Source organism: Biomphalaria glabrata, chromosome 8 (assembly GCF_947242115.1).
Source record: "Biomphalaria glabrata chromosome 8, xgBioGlab47.1, whole genome shotgun sequence".
In the NCBI taxonomy this organism is placed as follows: domain Eukaryota; kingdom Metazoa; phylum Mollusca; class Gastropoda; family Planorbidae; genus Biomphalaria; species Biomphalaria glabrata.
The window spans coordinates 40,312,553-40,322,354 of NC_074718.1; the positions used below are offsets into that span (position 1 = coordinate 40,312,553).

At 36.6% G+C, this 9,802-nt stretch overlaps 1 non-coding gene across 1 annotated transcript; it reads right to left on the bottom strand.

Annotated features, from left to right (window-relative positions):
* Nucleotides 1–6,863: 6,863 nt before the first annotated feature.
* On the bottom strand, nucleotides 6,864–6,945 carry Trnas-gcu (transfer RNA serine (anticodon GCU)). The gene has a single exon. It is a non-coding gene; the product is annotated as a tRNA-Ser (tRNA).
* Between the last annotated feature and the right edge of the window lie 2,857 nt (nucleotides 6,946–9,802).

Genomic DNA, 9,802 nt, shown 5'->3' on the forward strand with positions numbered 1-9,802 from the left:
GATTAAGCTGCCGTCTCATGACTCTCATCCGGTGTATTCAATGATGATTTAAAAAAACAAACCAAAACAAAACAAAAACAACAAATTATATTCACTGCCAGATTTTTAAGTTTTAGCCGAGCGGCAAATAGAACGCTTTAATTTTGTTTTAAGAATAAGTTCATCACCCATTAAAATTTTTTTTATACTCCTTGTGAATTTAAAACATCATTTTTAATCAGGGAATATTATAATCTTTGACAGTAAAATGTAGAAACTAAAATGGTGTCGAACAATACTTTATCGGCGAAAACAACTAAACTAGAGTTCGAATTCGAACGTGAACCTCCCCCCCCCCCCCGCCCCCCCAAATCCAAGCATGCAAGTGCTTTGTTTTTACATTTTTTGGATGTTCCACCAAAACTCCCGCTGGACGGTGCTGGATGGCGGGGAGGAGGGGAAAGACTCGAACCCGAGACATTTGAGACGAAAGCACAAGCGCATTCATACCACGCGTCCAGGCACCCACCACGCAGATATCATACCACTCAGCCACACATCCCACATAAATATGTGGCTACATACTAACATGTTCCTATCCTACTGGTAAATAAGATAAGATTTTTAACAAAATATTTAAGCCTTTCTACAAAACCCTTTGGCTATTTTCCCATTAGCCAGCGAGACATTTTCAGAGTTTTTTTTTTTAAATTCAAATGCATTAACTATCCAGATTTGGCATTAAAGAAACTAAACAATTAAAATATTAAACAAACATTTGAAATAAATCATTAATATAATGAACAAGTTGGTCAGATTATTTTTAACTTTAACCAAATACATTTTTAACCAGACAACACGCTGCTGTGATAGACCAGCGCAGTCAGAGAATGATATCCAGAGGCAGATATAATCGAATTAATTAGATCTAGTATTTTGTATATTTCAAAATGAATCCTTTCAAGCAACACAACCAATTATATTCGTATCACTCGATACCATACCTCTTCCTTTTTCCTCATGTATAACTAAATCATTGGTTTCAATTTGTATTAGCTCTACTTCTTACAAAGTATAACCAAATCCTTTGTTAGGATGGCTCTTTTTTTTTTCTTGAAGTTTAACCGAATCATTGGTTTCTCATTCATCTATCTTTTTCCTTTCTAGTTTTTTTTTTAACTCTTAGAAGCACGCGTGTGTCTGTGTATTTGTATATGTGTAAATACCAAAAATGGTGGGGTGGGGCGGGGAGTGTATGAGTGCAGTCAAGATCAGGGGGCGTTAGGGACCCCTTTGTACAAAAACGCCCTGGCGAGCGCTGTACATCAAAGCGAGGCTGCGTGTTTACTTGTAGGCAAAAAGCAACATCAAACTTGCCCCGCTCCACCAGATCTGACATTCCTTCCTCCTCGACCACAATATTAAGAGAGCTCTTTCTGTGTTTATGAGCAAACAATGAAGAATGTGTTTCATCCAGTCAGAGGGTCTCATTTGTTTGCTTTCTTATTCACATTTAAGGGGGGAAAAAAGTCGCTCGGTCGTGAACCAATCATTAGTGCACAAAATGAAAATAAATTAAAATAAACATTTTGAAATGGAAAATGAAATAGATCAAAGTCGTGTAATAATTAATCTACGCTTAGTCATAAGCTTGTAGGTCTATTTTTTTATATTCGAAAGCAACAAGATAGATAGATAGATAGATAGATAGATAGATGGATGGATGGATGGATGGATGGATGGATGGATGGATGGACGGACGGACAGACAGACAGATAGACAGAATGACAGATAGATAGATAGATAGATAGATAGATAGATAGATAGATAGATAGATAGATAGATAGATAGATAGATAGATAGATAGATAGATAGATAGATATGGCTTGTAATCAGATTCCTATGAAAACAATTTCCTTAGAAAACAAAATTCAAAGACAAGGGCAGGGAATCAAGTTGTCACACAGATCAATCTAGTTGCCGCTGTTGTTGTCTCTAACACCTTGTTCTAGACAAACAAAACAAACAAACACAAAACCTAAAACCCATAACTTGTATGTAATGATCTTTCTCTATTTACGATGAAGCCAAACAACAAGGGGCGGCAATTATCTGGGGGCCGATGTATACTTTGTTTAGTTCCGTATCAAATGTTCTTTGTTCACATCACCACAGCCCACATCATCCCACACACAACCTCTCACACAACCTCACACATGTAGTTGGAGCTGCAGATTGCTGGCACCCACCACCAACTCTCTTAAAAACCAAAAAAATCTCAGTCTTCAGACGCCAGTCGCGCCCCTCTCCCTCCCTTAGTAAATCGATATTTAAAAAAAAAAACGAACTGTGGAAGCAAGAGCCGTGGTGTTGTATTCATTATTTATTGGACCAATTAGTTTTGGCTTGGACCCAAAAAAAATGCCGCAAAGTTTCGCGCCAAGAGCACTGCGGCTTCGTGGGGAAAGAAGAGTACTTGCTGTGTTGGGGGGGGGGGGGGAGGGTGTGAAACAAAATTATCTCAAACAGTATTAAGGTAAATCTAATTGTCGAGAGATTTAATTATGACAGATTTACTGTTCATAGTGTTACAATCAGTGGACGGACCTCCCTCGACCAACTCCCCCCCCCCCCATTAAATCTTCTCAGAACTCTAATGAATAAAAGAATAAAACTCAATCAATTATGAAAAAGAGCGTTCGTTAAAAATGTTTAGCACTAGCCGGATATGACCCGTGGCCTGCGGGCCTTATTTTCGGTATCACTGATCTACTGGTTTGAATTTAGATCTTTTCATACACGTCTGGAAAATGGGCTACTTAAAAAAAAAGATGATTGTTTATGTGATGTATATAATTTGATATACCTGAGCATTCATTGGTAAGCCAAAGGGTCTGAGTTCGTTTCGTTGAGACTGGGATTTTGAACATCCGGATTTTTAGGAATCCTTCGAGCTAACCCAGGTTAAATAGATACCTGGAATTAGCAGAGGAATAAAACGGTCGTTGTGCTGGCCACATAGCTCCCTCGTTTAAAGTTGGCCATAGAAACATAACGCAAGGCCTGAAGTGAAATTTACTTTACTTAGAGAGAGAGACAGGGGGAGAGAGAGAGAGAGAGAGAGAGACAAAGAGTCAAATATATGGCTTATGTGTGTGTATGTGTGATTATGTAGAACGAGGTAAAAGATGTAATCGTTAATAAGAAATCATAACAGTGTGCATGTGTGTGTGTACGTGGAAGACAGCTACAAAACACATTGGGTAGAGGGGTGGGGAAAAGCGGCTATTAAATACTAACAAACAACTAACAAACAACTAACAAACAACTAACAAACAACTAACAAACAACTAACAGTTCCGCTTCCACCGAGCGCTCTAGTGAACACGCACCTGATCCTAACATTCTTATAATTGGTACAAATATAAAATATAAATATAATTAAGTTTTAGCTACTTCCATAATTTTAAAACAAAAAATTAAACCAAAGCCTGATCTTGTTTAACATCTTCAGGGGTGTAGATAAAATGTGGGTGCTAAAGGTTGACTGGGTGCTCCATTCCATACCCCCCACACACACACACACACACCAATCCACTGAAGACTAAGCTTGCAAACATTAATTACTTAAAACATTATTTATTTTTAAAAAAAAACTCCGTAAAGTTATCCCTAATACTTGCATCGAGTACTTTTTCTTGTATGATTTAAATCTATAGTACCGTCCACAGAAACAGAGAATATGTTTAGATTAAATGTAACAAAAAACCTGGCCTTAAAAATCCACATAAATAATTGCTAAATCTGGCTATCTCTGCTGTGGTACAGTAAATGGAGATTTAAAAACAGGGTTGATTCAGTGAATGCTATTCGAATTATTAAGGTCACTAGAGACATCCGAACATGTCATTCTGAAAAGAAATGTGTTTCGCGAAGGCTGAGGTAATTGACGCTTGTACTCGATGCACCCAAGCTAATTTTGTCCAATCAAAGGGAAACAACCGTATTTAAATTTTACTTGAGAGAGTTACAGGGGAAACTAGACTTGGTACGACAGCTCCCGTGGGGCTCGGGCCGCGATGCCGTGAGATCCTGCTGCTCGCGATGAGATGGTTTCTACAGGACAAGTTCGTATTACAAGCTGAATCGTACTCTGAAGTGTAGGTGTACGTTTGTGTACAGAGAAAGGTTATCAGGTGGTACAACTCGAGTTGATGATCTCCGAGTTATCTCTCCTGACGTGCAGAATACGTGGACGCCTTTTAGGACACGTTGCAGGGTGATGACAAGTAATTAACCCTAACAGAAGAAATACAGTGGCGGCGCCACATTTGGGTAAAAGTGGGATTTTTTAAAAACATGGCGTGGAGGCGAACAAGAAATAAAATGGTTTCCGGAATTCTTAAGTCGTTATCTGTTACCCTGGCACACCAGCTAGAAACAAATACATGTCTTTGAAAAACAAATACATGTCTATGAAAAACAAATACATGTCTATGAAAAACAAATACATGTCTATAAAAAAAAATACATGTCTATAAAAAACAAATACATGTCTATAAAAAAACAAATACATGTCTATAAAAAAACAAATACATGTCTATTAAAAAAAGATTCCAGTTATTGTCATTGAATTTAAATAGACTTAGTTGCCAGAGCGTGTGGTATATGCTTAGCATGGTCACGGTGGTCAAGAGTTTAAATCCTACTCGCCCTCATCATTTCCTACGTATCTGAGACATTCTGAGAGATGAGAGTAACTATGTAACATTTCAAACTTCGAAATGATAACAATATGTTATTAGTTATGAGTTTCGTTTTCTTTTCTTTTCCATCCCTTCCACACTCCTGCCCATTGTTCCAATCAGCTAGAATTTTGTTTTTCTAAAGATATACATAAACTGTCAAATCGTCAGAACCGTATTCGAGATCCTTGTCCAAGTTCCACACATAAAAAGTTTTCAACTGTTAAGATGAATCGTACAATCCAGTTATTTACTTTAATTGGTTCTTTTTCAGAAACATGAATGCTAATAATTTTTTTTTAGCACCAGCTTTCCGCGGTTTCTCAATGAAAAAAAAAAAGTTCCGTAAAAAATGTAAATAGAGATTTATAACAATTTTACTAAATAAAATCCTATACTTCCTTTTTTTTAAAAAATTTTGTAAGAGTACGTTGACCTCCAGCTTGTGACCTTATTCAGTGAATGTCCTTGAGGAGTCACCAGATCTGACCCTGACTTTTCGCATTTCCGTGATGCCGGACAAAAGACCAACTAATTACAGAAATGGGTTTCGAGCAGCGGTGCCCTTGTGTAACCCCCCCCCCCCCCTGTGGACGCCTCGCGCAGCACTTATTAAAAATTGAAAGAGCAGACGGAGCTTTGCAATTGGCCAAGTAATGTTTAAATTATCGAGTGCTTTGAACTGCAGCTTGAAGTTTTGCTGGTAGTTTCGCCTTACACGGGCGTATCTTTCAAATAAACATTGTCACTGTCACGTGCTATTTGGTTACTATAGCGACCTGCCACGCAGTCGTAGGAAAGGGTTAAAACTGAACCTAAACTTTTTAAACATTAAATCACAGCCTAATAAAATACCCGGAAAGACACAACTTTTTAAACATTAAATCACAGCCTAATAAAATACCCGGAAAGACACAACTTTTTAAACATTAAATCACAGCCTAATAAAATACCCAGAAAGACACAACTTTTTAAACATTAAATCAAAGCCTAATAAAATAGGCCTACCCAGACAGACACAACTTTTTAAACATTAAATCAAAGCCTAATAAAATAGGCATACCCAGAAAGACACAACTTTTTAAACATTAAATCACAGCCTAATAAAATAGGCCTACCCAGAAAGACACAACTTTTTAAACATTAAATCAAAGCCTAATAAAATAGGCCTACCCAGAAAGACACAAAGATAAAAAGTCCTCTTAGTTTTTATATGAGACATGAATACGAGTGGAAGGTAATTATATTTTGTTATGAAAAGTATATAACTTAACGAGCACAGGTAAGATTAAGCAGAGATAAGATTTAGCACAGATAGGATTACCTTTTAATTTAGCTGTTACTTATAAGGAAACAAACAGATATAAGAGTTTACAATTTTGAATGAAATACATTTTATTTCAGCGGATTGAAATATATAACGATTTACAGATGCAGAGTTGTATTACAATGTAGAAAGTTATATAGACTAAGACCCTGCGGGACCAAAGGTAACCAGGGGTGGTGCCGTGGTGGTGTGTGTGTGGGGTAGGGGTGTTGAGGGTGAAGACGTCTTGCCTAAAGGTATCTTTTTTTTTTCTTTTTGCCCTGGTCCAAATTAATATTATAGTTTTTTATATAAATTTAAAAGACAGTGCCCATCAGAAAAAAAAGGAAGCTTACTTAACTCTTTCTCTCCTAATTGACGATACCATCGTTGAATTTGACCTCATTAAATTAAATTAATGATTAATATTTGAACCTGACTTTGAATTATATAACAAGAGCATACATTCCCCTTTAATTCTATACCAAATACAACATTTTCTGATAACAAACAACAAGGCTATTGAAGCCAATCATAACAGGGGTAGTGAAATAGTATGAGCCAAATGAAGAATTCCTTCAAAAAGTGGAAAAATAATTACGGAGAGAAAGAGTTAAGTAAAGTACAGTCCCCTTTCAGACCTGTTGATTTGTGGGCTAGTCATGGCATATCACAAAAAATAAAGATTTTAGAATATAAAAATTAGTGTAACAAAATGTTGGTCAGGATGGGATGTAAATAAAGTTCCTATTAAATTTAAATGTTAAATTGACTGAATTAAAATTACTGACAACACAATTAAAAAAAAAATTGTGAGTAAAAAAATAAATCCTCGACGAGGATGGGATTCGAACCCACGCGGGGAGACCCCATTGGATTAGCAGTCCAACGCCTTAACCACTCGGCCACCTCGTCTTACGACAAACGGACCAGGTAACAAAGAATTGAGAAGGTTCACATGCACTATATAAAGCTTTAGATCAATAGATAACGTGACCTGTAGATCTAGTTGCTACAGATTGCATCATTTTTATTTTTACATTGTTAATATTTGGAAACAAAAAAAACGTAACATTTTCTCTTTATAAGCTTTGTAACAACTTAAGTTTTTTTTTTCCCAATAAAATATAATAAATTAAGATCAGGGGTTCTTAACATGTGGGTCGCGACCAGGGACGGACTGGGTATCAAAATCGGCCCGGGCATTACCACATAAACCGGCACACACATGGCATGTCATATCATAGCATAGCATAAAGTACGGTCTAACGTTTTGCAAATGATAATACGTACAATGTATAGAGTACATTTTTTTGTAATCTTGTTGAATTATTTTTTTTTAAATTGTAGGTTAATAAAAATGTTTTTTAAAGTTGTCTGCATTGAAAATTTTTATTTTCTTTGGTTGCGACCAGACCGGCCCATTTTGTGCCGGCCCACCGGGCATTTGCCCGTTTGCCCATATAGCCAGTCCGCCCCTGGTCGCGACCCCTTTGGTGGTCGATTGACCATTCGCCAGGGCTCGCCTAAGACCATCGATAACATGAATTGTTTTTGTCAAGAAACTTAATATTGTACAAATAAAATTCAACTGGAAGTCACAATTTTTGGGGGTCATTCTGGGAGACATGTTTTAAACAATTGAAACAGAATCATCTCAAACATTTTAATAGATCTAGTCGCATCATAACTATTTTTGAAAGTTTTAATGTAATGTAAACTAATGCATACCACACGTTGCACTAGTGTCGAATCATTGATAGTATTTCAATGGTGACGTCGTGACGAAATTAAAAAGCAATTTCGTGTTAATAATTAATAATACTCCATCTTTTATGGCATATGATATTGAAGATAATATTTGCATTATGAAACACCATATGACAATTAACAATGGTACTCGCACACTGGAGCGTTAAGAAAAGAAAATATAATTTCGATATGGTTCTACTAAAATAGTTCAAGCAGAAATTGAAAAAATCCATGTGCTTTATTTGTAACGAAATTCTATTCGCCGAATCTATGTAGCCGAAATAAATGCAACATCATTTTGATGCTTAACGTCCAAACTTTGTCGACAGGATACCCAGCACTTGAAGGTTCAGATGAGTATTTAAAAAAATTTTGATTTTAAAGTCGAGTTTCTTTTTTTGCAAACATAAAACACTGAACCATAATCTTCAAATACAAAAACAAAATTTAATAAAATACTCTGAAAGACACAAAGATAAAGGCACATTCCTCGTCCCATATGCTAGGACAAATTTGTACAAATACTCCTTCTTCCCTAGTGCTATTAGAGCATGGAATGGGTTGCCTGAGCTAGCCAGGAAAACCAGTGACTTGGCAGAATTTAAGTCATTGGTTAATATGCATGACTAAATGCATGACGCGTAGGACGTAATCATCTTCTTTTTTGAAGTAACGTCTGTATTATATAAGATAAGATTATATAAGATAAACCACTGGAAACGATTACAAAAGTATGTGATTTTTTTGGTAAAGTAGAAAATCTTTTCTGAAAAGTATTTGTGTTGTTAACAAGATGGTGCTTCAATTTTGGAAGTATGTTGGTCTGGCTTTAAAAGTTTGTAAAAAATGAGTAATGAAAAATAATCATAACTCACTGTGTGATCCATCGACTAATATTAATAACAAAGACACTGTCACAAGAATTACAAGTAGCTAAAAGTGTAACTGCATGGATTGAATTAACATAGCTAGAGAGTTGTCTGAAACAATCGATTCTTCCGAACAAAAGTTCAAATTAGCAAAACAAAAATAGAAGAAAATAATATTTCCATGCTGCCAACAGTATCTGCTGACTATGAGAAAAATAGCATTGAACCCGACAAATAGATAAAATGATAATATTCTGTGAAAGAACATTTGCGCATGCATGAGCACAGAATTTCATCCTACTTTCCGAATCCGCCTGACATGACGTTTGCACTTTCCAGAAGTCCATTCACAGTCAAAGAAGAAGTTCCGGAGCAAGAAAGAGTTTATTGAGCTCATTAATAGCGTCAGTTTAACTCTGGATCAAGTGTTTGCAGTCCTATCCCGATTTGTCTGTCTCGCGATGTTTTTTTCCCATTTCAAACAATTATTTTTTGAAGCTTTGTTTTCCAGCTTTTGAGTTATGAAGTCTTATTGAAGAAGTCTAAGACTTGATGCAGAAGATGACAGTAGTGGTGTCCCGAGAATCCCTAATATGGTAAAACAAACAGACTCAAACAGCCGCAACAATATTGTTACGTATTTCTGAATCTTCTGGCTAAATGTATTAGTAGGCATACAAATAAAAACACTGTAAAGAACTTGACGACTAAACTTTCAGTTTCATATAACTTTAATGACTATTAACTCTAACATTACTGTAACATGTAGCGTAGAAGACTGTACAATATCTGTCAGTTTACAGTTAGCTATACTTCGTTGCACTGCATCTCTTCACTTCGTTGCAATTCCTCTCTTCTCAATTTGCATCGAGCCGTATTCCACAGAACAGACCAACGACACACTTCCCAGTGTCGCTCCAGGTCTCCTAAAGCTGAACCAAATCGCACTCAAGTCTACCGAATCAGAGCCGCACACGTCTTACATCGACTGTATCGACTGTAACGGCTCAAGTCCACTGTAGTTCGCTGTATAGACTTTAACGACAGTAGTCCACTCCAGTTAACTCTACCCTAGTTAACTTGCACCGAGTCGTACACATTTCTCTTCCACAGAGCCGCACACGTCTTACATAGTCTGTATCGACTGTAAC